The sequence below is a fragment of the Tiliqua scincoides genome, chromosome 2 (assembly GCF_035046505.1).
Source record: "Tiliqua scincoides isolate rTilSci1 chromosome 2, rTilSci1.hap2, whole genome shotgun sequence".
Taxonomy (NCBI): Eukaryota; Metazoa; Chordata; class Lepidosauria; order Squamata; family Scincidae; genus Tiliqua; species Tiliqua scincoides.
In genome coordinates this window covers 104,360,830-104,374,524 of record NC_089822.1, presented here as the reverse complement: position 1 = coordinate 104,374,524, position 13,695 = coordinate 104,360,830, and the positions used below count along the sequence as shown (strand labels likewise).

Below are 13,695 nucleotides of genomic sequence, written 5' to 3'. Positions count from 1 at the left end.
GTGAAAGGGTGGCATGTTGAAGTCCTATGCCCTGGGGCAGCACAGGGACCAGGTCTGCAACTGAAATAATACTTAACTGACCCAAGCTGAAAAAGTTGTTGATAATATATGTCAGAATGCCAAACCTCAGCTTGCAAGCCACATTTGGCTCTTTGCAGTAGTGTAGCTATTTCACACTACTAAGGTCACAGTGCTAAGTTTTTCAGGTGACTGAATGTGCTGTGCAAGCAGCTCTTTCCCCTCCCAAAGTCATTCTGGGAGGCTAGATCAGGGGTCTCCAAACTTTTTGGCCAGAGGGCTGCATCAAATACCTGTTGTGGTATGGAGGGTTGGAAAAAAAATTTAAATATAAAATTTAAATAAGAACATAAGAACAGCCCCACTGGATCAGGCCATAGGCCCATCTAGTCCAGCTTCCTGTATCTCACAGCGGCCCACCAAATGCCCCAGGGAGCACACCAGATAACAAGAGACCTGCATCCTGGTGCCCTCCCTTGCATCTGACCTAGCCCATTGCTAAAATCAGGAGGTTGCACATACACATCATGGCTTGTAACCCATAATGGATTTTTCCTCTAGAAACGTGTCCAATCCCCTTTTAAAGGCATCCAGGTCAGATGCCATCACCACATCCTGTGGCAAGGAGTTCCACAGACCAACCACACCCTGAGTAAAGAAATATTTTCTTTTGTCTGTCCTAACTCTCCCAACACTCAATTTTAATGGATGTCCCCTGGTTCTGGTGTTATGTGTTATCTCTCTATCCACTTTATCCTTCCCCTGCATAATTTTTTATGTCTCAATCATGTCCCCCCTCAGGCGTCTCCTTTCTAGGCTGAAGAGGCCCAAACGCCGTAGCCTTTCCTCATAAGGAAGGTGCCCCAGCCCAGGAATCATCTTAGTCGCTCTCTTTTGCACCTTTTCCATTTCCACTATATCCTTATTGAGATGTGGTGAACAGAACTGGACACAATACTTCAGGTGTGGCTTTACCATCGATTTGTACAACGGCATTATAATATTAGCCATTTTGTTCTCAATACCTTTTCTAATGATCCCAAGCATAGAATAGGCCTTCTTTACTGCCACCGCACATTGGGTCGACACTTTGATCGACTTTTCCACCACTACCCCAAGATCTCTCTCCTGATCTGTCACAGACAGCTCAGAACCCATTAGCCTATATGTGAAGTTTTGATTTTTTGCCTCAATGTGCATGACTTTACATTTACTTACATTGAAATGCATCTGCCATTTTGCTGCCCATTCTGCCAGTTTGGGGAGATCCTTCTGGAGCTCCTCACAATCACTTCTGGTCTTCACCACACGGAAAAGTTTGGTTTACGTCTGTGAACTTAGCCACCTCATTGCTCACCCCTGTCTCCAGGTCATTTATGAACAGGTTGAAAAGCACCGATCCCAGGACAGATCCTTGGGGCACACTGCTTTTCTCTCTCCATTGTGAAAATTACCCACTCTCTGTTCCCTCGTCTTCAACCAGGTCTCAATCCAGGAGAGGACCTGTCCTCTAATTCCCTGACTGTGGAGTTTTTTTAGTAGCCTTTGGTGAGGGACCGTGTCAAACGCCTTCTGAAAGTCCAGATATATAATGCCCATGGGTTCTCCTGCATCCATATGCCTGTAGACCTTTTCAAAGAATTCTAAAAGGTTCATGAGGCAAGACTTACACTTACAGAAGTCATACTGATTCTCTCTCAGCAAGTCTTGTTCATCTGTGTGTTCTGAGATTCTATCTTTGATGAGGCATTCCACCATCTTCCCCGGTATAGATGTTAGGCTGACTGGCCTATAGTTTCCCGGGTCCCCCCTCTTTCCCTTTTTAAAGATAGGTGTGACATTTGCTATCCTCCAATCTTCTGGCACCATGGCCGTTCTGAGGGACAAGTTGCATATTTTAGTCAAGAGATCAGCAACTTCATTCTTCAATTCCTTAATAACTCTTGGGTGGATGCCATCAGGGCCCGGTGACTTATTGATCTTTAATTTATCAATGAGGTCTGAAATATCTTCTCTTTTAACCTCTGTCTGACTTAATTCCTCGGTCAGGAGGGACCGTTCGGGCAGTGGTATCTGCCCGAGGTCTTCTGCCGTGAAGACAGATGCAAAGAACTCATTTAATTTCTCTGCAATCTCTAAGTCTCCTTTTATCTCCCCTTTCCCTCCGTCACCATCCCGAGATGGAACTTAGATGAGTGAATAAATGAATGAATGGGCTCATTCATTCAACCTCTCTGGCCCTCAGAATACCCTCCAGACACAATCAGAGCATGGTTTTGGTTATGTTCGGTTGAGTGAGCCAGAGGCTTTCAGGGGACAAGAGGTTGACCGTGGGCCGGAAAGAGGCTTGCTGCAGGCCGCATCTGCCCCCTGGGCCGGGGTTTGGAGACCCCTGGGCTAGAGCAAAATTGAGGACCTCCATTATGTATCAAAGAGCCAGTAGCATAGCTAGAGGGGGTCACAGCACTGTGACCCCCCCCAGCTACGCCACTTTCTCTTTGACATATAATGTCATATAATAATGACATATAATGTGTTCGCAAAAAATGCACTATAGCAAATCAATTTAAAAACAGCCTTGCTGACCTTTGTGATGTAAGATAAGAATCATTAAAATCCATCAATCAGTCATCCTCCAAGCACTTAGAAAGGTGCTTCACTCAGTTCCTCTCTTCACCAATGCAAAGTGATCACCTTTCTTTCATGTGCTCAGGGGGAAGGGAGGGGTTGCCTGGAGAGAGAAGGATTGATGGATTGTCAGCCAGCTGCCCTCTCTCTCTCTCTCTCTCTCTCTCTCTCTCATTAAGGAGGCTGTTGTTAAAGGACTGTTCAGTTTTTAAAACTGATTTTAAAGGGATGCATTTTTTCCCTTCTCCAGGGATCAGCACATTCCTTCTCATTTGCAGGGGCCATTCATGTTGAGTCAAATCCATGTATAAAAAATCTGTGTATAACAAGGCTGGACCTGTATCTCCAAGCTATCAGGTAGTGATGCAACTTAAAGTTTGCAATTGGCACGTCTTTCCAATCTGAAATTTCTGGGCTGACTGTGAACAGACTGCCGAGAACTCGTTCATAATTCATTCAGCACCAGCTCTATCTACTGTTGCAGCTACCCATGAAGCAACTTAGCTGGGTTTATAAAGTGTGTTTGCCACCTTGTGCCTGTTTTTAACGAGAAGAAATCAGTGAAACAAATGCTGATCAGTGATGTATTTCTAAGGCTTAGAAAAGCCTCACTGGGAATAGCCTGTTTGTTTAGGCATATGCCATTCCCTTTGTGAATCTGAAGTCTGTCACCAAACAGCAGGCACTTATCAAAGCTACCCTCTTTTCAGCCTGTTGGGTAAATGATGTTGGCAAGTGTGATTGACTTGTGAATGGTCAAAGAAATGTCTGGCATCCTGGCAGACTATGTGGGGCACATGACGTGATCATAGTGGTCCAGTGCATCACTCAGTTTCCTCTCTGAATAATCAGTCTTGATTGACTGATCTACCAAGGAGAGGGATTGGCTAATGTCCAAAAGTGGGCTGGTTTCTCCTTCTCCAGACTGCTTTTGTCTGCTAAAAGGCAGGTGCAGAGGTTTTCTTTGCTGAAGAGAAATTGCTATTGGTTAGACCAGGGGTGTCAAACCAGAGGCGTAGCTAGATCATTTGACATCCGGGGCCCATAAATTTTTGTCACCCATACAAAATAATTATTTTTAATTATTTATTATTATATTATTAATTAATTATTACTTATATTAATTAATTAATTAATTCACATTTTCATACCACCCTTCCTCTAAGCAGTTCAAGGTGGTGTACATGGTTCCTCCCCTTATTTTGTCCTCACAACAACCCTGTGAGGTAGGTGAGACAGAGACAGTAATAGTCATGACATGAAATGAATAATAATAATGGCCAGAAAATAAATGCAGTTATGAAATTGTGCATCAGAAGGTATATAACATGATAGTATTATTCCTAAAAGACATGATTTCCAGAATTTTGGTCACTAGGGTGTCACACCTTCCCCCCCCCCTGCCCCCCGGATGTCTCATTGGCCTGATTTGAGTTAAGGCAGTGGTTCTCAAACTTTTAACACTGAGACCCACTGTTTAGAATGACAATCTATCCAGGATCCCCGGAAGTGATGTCATGGCTGGAAGTGACATCATCAAGCAAATTAAAATAATTATAAATAATTAAATTAAAGAAAAACAGATAATTAAATAAGGGGAAGGTGATACCCTGTTTCACCAAGTGAATTTTCTCTGTAGCCTGCCTGCAATGATATCCCCCTCCCACAAAAAATCAGTGAGATTTTCAGCCCTCCCCAGGCCCACCTTACCAGCTCAAGCCTCTGTTTTATTCTTGGGGGGGGGGAAGGGTGCTGCCTTCTGGAGCAGTTGTTGAGCTCCACTTTCATCAGATTGGGATCATGCAGCCAGCCTTGCATTCTCCTTTGCTTGACTTGACAAGCAGCCAAAGCACGTTTGCTTACTCACGAGTAAACGCGACCATATGGCTTACTTTTGCTTTCCATAGGGCTCAATACATTCGCCTGCTTGGAGGGAGGGACCTCCTTCTTGGGTGTTTTGGGGGAGCAACTTTCATTGGATAGGAACCATTCAGGTGTCGTTGGATTCCTCTCAGCCTGCCCTTTCCGACAGACTAAGGCATGTTCGCCTACTCAGGAAACATGTGATATGGCTCTGTTTCACTTTCCATAGGGCTCCATGCATTTTTTTGTTTCCATTTTTTTTGGGCTATAACTTTTGATGGAAAGGAGATAATTTCCTCTGGTTTTTTGCATTGCATTCGGCTGGAAATTCTGCACCCAACAGTATGTAGCATGATGGGGTTACTCGTAACCTTCGCGATGTTAGTAATGTTGGCTCATTTGTGGTGTTACCCCCCTCAGCTGGTACCTGGGGCAGACCACCCCCCTGCCCCTCGCTAGCTACGCCACTGTGTCAAACTCCTTTCATACAGTGGGCTGAATAGCATTCATGATGCCTGCTGAGGGCCAGAGGTGATATTAGGCAGGAAGTGACGCTATCAAGCAGGACATAACCAGAAATAAGCACTTTTTTCTTACTTAGGAACTCATTAGCTGCAAGTGACAGAAGAGAAAATATGCAAATCTTGATATTTCCGAGATATGAGAGAGCCCAATTATCATGCCCTTTTAGCAGTGACACCTCATCACAACTCAGCAGCTGATAGCAGCTGATGGGAGAGCCCAAGGGCCAGATAAAGAGCTTCCATGTGCTGCATCCTGCCTGTGGGCCTTCTGTTTGACACTCCTGGGCTAGACAGCCCAGGTTGGGGGGGGGGGTGTTCCATTATGGACTATTTTCTCATTTCTTATTGCTTCTTTCTCTGTGACAATGAGTTAAGAGCCTCAGGGCAGATGGGAGGGCCTTTTCAAATGCGTGAAAACCACGTGAAGGAGCTCTATCCGCTGTGCTGAGCCTCCTACCACTGTTTATATGGTCACTCCATGGTCTCACTGCTGGTTAGCAGAAGTCCCTGACACCCTGGTGAATGCACACACTTTGGGAACTGCTATACATGCTGCTATAAGGCATCCATGGTGAGAGAGAGAGAGAGAGAGAGAGAGAGAGAGAGAGAGAGAGAGAGAGAGAGAACTGGGTGTGGCTAATATTGCAGATGGAGCTACTGGATTCAGATCTTCCTCATATACCTTGTTAACTATTATTCACTTTCAGTGGTCATGAGGACATACAAAGTCATAGGACTATAGATCAGGACCTTTCTGAGATCTTCTCTCAGGGTTGGTTTCTTCCTCTTATGCCTAAAATCCACATGCATCCCTAGCAACCAATTTCTCTCTGGGGAAATCAGAAAGTCTTTTGTCAGATCTGGAGCATGGGGCATCCATTTGAAAATTTAAAGAAGAAGCTAGCCATTTTTACCTTCAAGTGATTCTGCGGAGAAATCAAATAATAGTAAAAAGGTGAGACTATGTGTGGACTTCATAATGATGGCAGAGGAGAAAAATGGAAAAATCTGTTAAATAAACTGACTTTCCATGAGGCGCATGCTTAATGAAACTCTGCTTCTATTTATACATTTGCAGTCACTGGAATTAGTAAGGACATTAATGATACCCTGTTGCGGTATTAAATACACTATAATAAATTATCGCACAAATGCTAGCAACAAATCAGTTTTCCATGTCATCTTTTAAAATAAATAGGCAGTGCTTCTAGCTAAGCAAAATGAGTTCTTTGACCTGCGTGCAACCATTGCTGGTAGTATTTATTTCTGGATAGCAGTTCAGAGTGGGCAGGAAGAACGACTGGAGCAGACAGTCTTTGAGAGTGCAATCCTAACTCTGTGCTGGTTCAGCCAGGCCCCATGGCCTGCACTGCATCCAACACAGGGTTGGAGGCTGCTGGAGGTCACCTTGGGGTAAGGGGATATTTTCCCCCTGACCCCATGTAACATCTCAGCCTGCCTTACAGGGCTATTTGGATCCCCTTACCCCATGTAACACCTCAGCCTGACTTATGGGGCTACTTGGATCTGCATCAGCTATTTAACTTGCACAAATCCAAGGAGACTGTGTAGGGCTTTCAGTCCTGGGAGTGCGCATTAGAATATGATGTGCACTCCACAGCCAACCCCACCGCCTCCTGGGTTCAATCCTCCTCTGGTCCTCACTCCCCCATCCAGAAACATCCCTCCCCACCCCTGAAACACACTCCTGCCACTCTCCTCCATTCCTTCACTGCTCATTGCAACACTCACCTGAGCTGGCCTTTGCGGGATTGGAGCCAGTGCCAGCAGGCTAGTGCATGCTATTGTACCAGCACTGCCAGCTCTCAAGTTGGCACAAATGTGTCTTATGGCATGATCGTGATACTCAAAAGTTGGCGCAAGAGACCTGCCCCAGCGCAGTGACATGTTTGAATTGGGCTGCCCATGAGAGAATTTCCTTGGGAAGCATAGAGGACTTTCTAAAGGATTTGTCCTGTAGTTGCATCAAGATTGTTTTAAAGGGCAGAGATTCCCTGGTTATACTAGGAGATTAGGGTACCACAACTTGTGATACCAACAATTTGTTATTGTGCTGTGTTTTGCTGTGTTTTCCCTTCTTGGCTGGCTAGTCCGTTGTTGTGGAGTGTAGGAGTTTCCAAGCAGAGCAATGCAAATGGCTGCGCAGCAGAAACTTGAAGCCGATGCTCAAGGCTGTCCCACAGGAGGCTCGTCAGTTGCAAATAACCATGCCAAAGAAAAGGCTGGGTTCCACCACCAAGGTATATTTACCGGAGATATTTACAGCCACTTAGCAGACAGCAACGCTGGTCAGGCAGACAAACACACATCCGGCTCCACAATCTCCTATGCCCCCAGGAGCGTTAGTTTGCAGGCCTGCTTTATACACACAACCACGCCCAGACTCAGGTGCACAGGGTTTGCAGTCAGTATCACCTGCCACTTGGCTACATGGAGCACAACAGAATTCCACCAACAGGCGACTTCAGATACAGTGCCTGTAACATTTCTCCTGTGAACAAGACCTGAGGGATTTCTCAGGTCTCAGACCTCAACATCTGTTCTCTTCCCACTCCCTTTTCCAATTTTGACACAGAGATTCAAATTCTCAGGCTGCACCCTTTTTCTATTCATAGACTACATTATGCATTAAAAAGAGTGACATCCGAGGTTATGCCCAATATTGCAAACTTAAAAGACAGCTTGTTGCTTTTGGATTAAATAAATATAATTTAATTTCTTTTCCACATTCATTGCTCTATCGTCCCTTAACACTTGTATTCTTTAATTTGAACTCTTTCTTTCTGGGTGACCTCTTTTTAACGATTTTGGGTCAGCTTTTTTTTTTTGTGGTGCACAGTGTCCACTAGTTCAAAGTCCTGGCAAACTCTAGTATAGTGGTTCCCAAACGTTTTAGCTCTAGAGAGTCTAGTACATGTATGCTCTTGCATAGTGGTTCCAAAACTTATAATAATAATAATAATAATAATAATAATAATAATAATAATAATAATAATAATAATAATACAGGTATTTATATACCGCCTTTCTTGGTCTTTATTCAAGACTTTATTCAAGGCGGTTTACATAGGCAGGCTTATTTAAATCCCCGTAGGGATTTTTACAAATGAAAGAAGGTTCTTTCTTTCAAGAACCACAACATTCAGGTTTTTCTCTCTGATCTGGTTTCACATTCTGGCCTCCATCCTCCCACACTCAGAGCTCGGCTTCAGCTTGTCAGCTGCTTCAAGGTCGCACGGTGCCGGTGGCCTCAAACTGGTGACCTTGTGGATGTTATCTTCAGACAAATGGAGGCTTTACCCTCTAGACCAGACCTCCTGCCCTAGGACTTTGCCCTAGGTAGGTCCTTTTAGCACTAGGACCCACCTTTAAAAAAAAGTTTAACTTTACCAGCCACTCAAGCCTCTGTGGCTATAACGGTGATTGGGCAGCAGTGCTCCCCCCCAAGTAGCAGGTTGTTTAGCCCTTAATGCCCATAGGCTAAACTGCCCTGTCAATTTTGCAAACCACCAAAAATTGGGTCATGACCCCACTGGTGGTCTACAGACCCACACTTTGGGATCTGTTCTAGTATCATCATCATAGTAATGCCTACTGCCCAATCCTATTCTCCACCATTGTGCATGATGCAGGGCCCCCTAAAGGGAATGGATTAAGTCCACTGGTGGGGGGACAACCAGATGGCTTGGGAGAGACAAGTAAAATTTTTTGTCACCTCTCTGTAGGCTGCCTGGCCATAACTAGAACTCCTTGGACCAACACCAGCTCTTCTGCTGGTGTAAGTCAAAGGAGAGTTGGGGTCAAGGCTGACCCATGTTCCTGGTATGTGCTGCTGTTGCCAAGATCCACCCCTCTTGCCCTTGAACCCAACCGGTTTGGCCCACTCCCCACCCGATCCTCTCCTGACTGTCCACAGCCTGCCCCTTCAACTACCTTACTGGCATTGGCATGGCCTGGGTGGGCCTTTGGCAGGCACGTAGAGCTTCCAGTCATTTCCAATGGCAGCTTCATAGCACTTGATGGCGCAAGGGGCACTTGATGGCGCACTTGATGGCACACTTGATGACCATCGCAAGGGGACTCATGGCAGCAGGTCACTAGATTCACTGCCATAAATTCAGTGAACTGGGCACTAGATTCCGATTCACTAGATTCTGTAAATTCACTAGATTCAGTGCCCAGTAGGATTAGGGCACTTCTGGTCTAGGTAATACTGATGGTTCATCCAGATCCCCTGAGCATCTGTACCTAGGTAACTGACATATTACTGAGAATATTTACAGCTAACAACAGCATTTCTCCTGGCCACAGAATCATTTTAGTGGCGTTATTAGTAGCCCCCAAACTGAAGCAAAATTGTCATAACTGACCACCAATAGAGAAGAAAAGAGATGTCAGTGAAATTCTCTAACTTGCGGTTTGGGAAATGAATTTTCACAGATCAAAATCACATCCCCCCCAGGAAGAATGAGCTCCCAACATGTATTTCTGAGCCTCCCTTCCAGCCTTCCAACACCTCCCCAAAATGGTCTTCACATATTCCAGAAGGAATGGGGAATGAGAAGGGGATAAAAAATTAGAAAGGTACAGTCAGTGCTCATTATCTGTTGCGATTAGGTTCCTAGAAAACCTAGTGGATACCGAATTAGTGGATACTGAATCATTGAGCCTATGGGAAAAATGGAGTTAGGTTGCAGAGAACTCTTTTCACCATACACTCTATGAACTTTATAAATCTGAATCTTGAACTCTATGGGATTGGGCGATAGTGAGGGCTCATGAACATCTTCAACATCTGATGCTTCCTTCTCCATTCTGGCTTGCCCTTGATTTATTGTCGATTGCTGGCTCAACAATGAGGCCTCAAAGATCAGCAGTGGTGGGGTAAGTCTGGAAGTGGACACAGATGGGTCTGACAGTTCTCCACAGACTATTACCAATGCCCATTTGATGCAGCACCAGCACAGTATTAGCGGAAAATGAGAAAGAAGTCACAGATAACAAGAGGTAGGTGGCAATTCTGTCTCTTGGAGATAAGCAAATTTGCAGATTGTGAATTCGCATATAAAGAGAACTGACTGTACATTGGTCTTTGGGAGGCTACAAAGTCTACAGCTTTCATCGATCCCTAAGCTTTTCTTGCCAATTACCCCAACAGAGGAGGAGAGAGAAAAAATTACCAGCACAGCCCACTTTACTCTTAGGCATACTGCATGCCAGGGTAATGGGGGTGGGAGGAAAGCAAAGTAGAGTCCCTCTCCTCATTCCCCACTCCTGCTGGAGTAAAGGGAATATGGGAAATGGGGTTTGAAAGGAAGGATTGGCAGAGATGGAGAGAACACTTTACACCAGTTTGGATGCAATCCAACTTCTCAATTCTTTTCATTTCTGGAAGACGTCAAACACTCGCACAGTGCAAAATTCAGCATTCTCCCCTCTTTAGAGTAGAGTAGAGAAAACATATTCAGGTAGCTCCTGGTGGCTCAAGTAAGCAAGCCAATGCTCCAGAGAACAAAACAAAAGGGTGACATAGCCAGCACCAGGGTTACTTAGTGTGAACATTAGGAAAGTCCCTCTTTACCTGAGAGAATGGTAAAAGAGAAATCTATCTACTGAGTTTTCTCAAGGGACAAAAATTATCTCCAACATTCTGATTTCTTATGGTGGCAGCTCCTAATGTAGGAGAAGGGAGGGGGAACATTCTACATGAGTCTTGGGGGGGGGGGGCCATGTTGAGTCATCAGATTAATAATCATAATTTATTCTTCACAAGTCTGATCAAATGGATAAAATCTATCATAGGGCTCAGAAAACATTTTCTCTCTGTCTTGTGACAGAAATATGAATACTGTCTTAAGGCTCTGTAGTAATTTCATCCCCAAAGAGAACCGGATGGAATTATCAACCACAGAGATTTACACTAATATAAGAAAACCGATAGTCATGCCCTAGCCGATGGCTAGTAGATTTGTTATTGCCTCAGCCGCAGTTTATTGTCTAAGACAGCAGTTCCCAAACAGTGGGTCCGGGACCCACCAGTGGGTTGTGACCCATGTTTTGGTGGTTAGCGAAACTGACAGGGCAGATCAGGCTATGTGCATCAAGAGTTAAGCAGACTGCTTGGGGGGGGGGGAAAGCACTGCTGCCAAATCACCATTACATCCACACTCCTTGGCATTTATAAAACAGACAGCAACATCTAAGGCCTCTAAATAGTATGGGAACCACTGATCTAGGCAATCAAACACACTAGGATGGCATCTTCTTCGCCAGCACAGTTAAAAATTAAGATTTTTTTTCTAAAGCTGCAATCCTGTACACACTTAATTGAAATCAAGCTCCATGAATGGGGGGGGGGGAACAGAATGGGGTGGCAATGGGACAAGGTAGGTAGGTCAGGCACAGGAGGAAGCAATAGTGGCAGTGTTGGCATGAGCTGATTCCCACAGCCCTTCCCAGGCCTGATCAGCCTGCGTGGATCCATGTGGACTTATGCCAGTGATATCGCTGGCACAGGTCCAAGTTGACCCATTGCAGCTGCTGGGGCTTAACCTGGAAGAAGATGCAAATGTCTCCTTACCCCTGAGGAGAACTCCAGGAATCAAAACTCCTCCCAGAGGATGCAGCATATCCTGTGCTGGTTCTGCTGCATCGCCACACAGGTATTTACATCGGATTGGCCTGTAAACGTCATCATACACTGTATACTGGTAATCATATTGCTGTCCTACTCCTGCCATAGGAAGAAGGGATTTGAGTGGTGACAGAGAAGTGGCATTAGACAGGTCGTCTGTCCACTGTTCAGGATGGTAGTTCCAGAAAAATGGGCAGTAAGGAAGAAGAGGCGGAGTCGTTTGAGCAAGCAGGAGACTTGTGAATGGTCTTGGCAAGAATATATCAGACTATCACACACGTTGGCAACCTTCAGTCTCGAGAGACTATGGTATCGCGCTCTGAATGGTGGTTCTGGAACAGCGTCTAGTGTGGCTGAAAAGGCCAATCCGGGAGTGACAATCCCTTCCACAACGGGAGCAAGTGCAGTCTGCCCCTGGCCTGTCTCCCTGGCTATGGGCCTTCCTTCTTTGCCTCTTAGCCTCAGACTGTTGGCAAAGTGTCTCTTCAAACTGGGAAAGGCCATGCTGCACAGCCTGCCTCCAAGCGGGCCGCTCAGAGGCCAGGGTTTCCCACTTGTTGAGGTCCACACTTCAGATCCCTCTTGCAGATGTCCTTGTATCGCAGCTGTGGTCTACCTGTAGGGCGCTTTTCTTACACGAGTTCTCCATAGAGGAGATCCTTTGGGATCCTGCCATCATCCATTCTCACGACATGACTGAGCCAACACAGGCATCTCTGTTTCAGCAGTGCATACATGCTAGGGATTCCAGCACGTTCCAGGACTGTGTTGTTTGGAACTTTGTCCTGCCAGGTGATGCCGAGAATGCGTCGGAGGCAGCGCATGTGGAAAGTGTTCAGTTTCCTCTCCTGTTGTGAGCAAAGAGTCCAAGATTCGACTATGAGAGCAGAAAAACAAGAGGGACAAGGAGTTGGAGAGATTTAAAGGGACAAATGAGGAAAACCTGGGAGCAGAAAGGGAACCAGTGCAGTTAGGTTTGATTTAGAGAACTGGGTGGACTGAAGTGGGGAGAAGTGGGGTGATGTTTCCAAACCAGACATGAAAGTCATAGCCACAGTCTCTGAGCAGATAGTTAATTGCTTGAACAACTCTGACATTGTACAGCAAAGCTCTCGAAAATCCCAGAGTCACCCTTGCCTTTTCATTACCAAGTCTGCTGCAGCCCACTGGCTGTCCCTGCGGTAGGAAGGAAGACAAAAACACCTTCTTTGAAGATGCCTGTGCCTCCATACTAGACTAGTTCTAATGATCAGAAGGATTAGCACTGTAGTTGTTTACATCAGGTTGCTAATGAACATGGGTTTAGGAGAAATTCTGAAATGCGATCAGTTAATGGCAAATGAAGGACAGTCAATAGCAATAAAGGGTCGTCAGAAGTAGTGGTAAAAGAGAAAAGGAAAACTGAATGAAACTGTGTACATCAAGCCCTGTTCAGGCATGTAGGTTCATGCCCTGGGTACATATGTACAGTTGAACAAACACACGTGCAATTGATTGTATTATTATGCTCTCTTTGTCCTATAAGTTGGAACACTGCAGCTGTACTTCTTAAATCAGATACATGATCACCAGGTCTGTACTACTTACAGCAACCGTTACCCTGCACATGCCTGATCTTGTCTGATCTCAGAAGCTAAGTAGGGTCAGGCCCGGGTAGTACTTGGATGGGAGACCGCCTGGGAATACCTGGTGCTGTAGGCTTATACCATAGTCCTTCGAGACTGAAGGTTGCCAACCAGGTCTGTACTGCACAAGGTGAATATCCCCACATACTATTGTGGGAGGGGGGCAGAATTGGTAGCAGCAGTGCATGCTGTACCCTATCCCCTTCCCAGGGCCAGATCTGCCAGCATAGATCCACTCAAACTTGCACTAGCAATTTAGCAGGCATGGGTCCAAGTAGATCCATTGGTGTGGCTGGAGCTTTCCCCACAGCAAGGGGACAAATGTCCCCCTTACCTCGAGGAGACCTCCAGACATCAAAATTCCCCCACGGGATACAGTGCA

The 13,695-nt window shown here is 45.5% G+C and overlaps 1 pseudogene; it reads left to right on the top strand.

The window, feature by feature from the left end:
• The first annotated feature begins 13,269 nt into the window (after positions 1-13,269).
• On the top strand, positions 13,270-13,389 carry LOC136643068 (5S ribosomal RNA; annotated as a pseudogene).
• Positions 13,390-13,695: the final 306 nt, after the last annotated feature.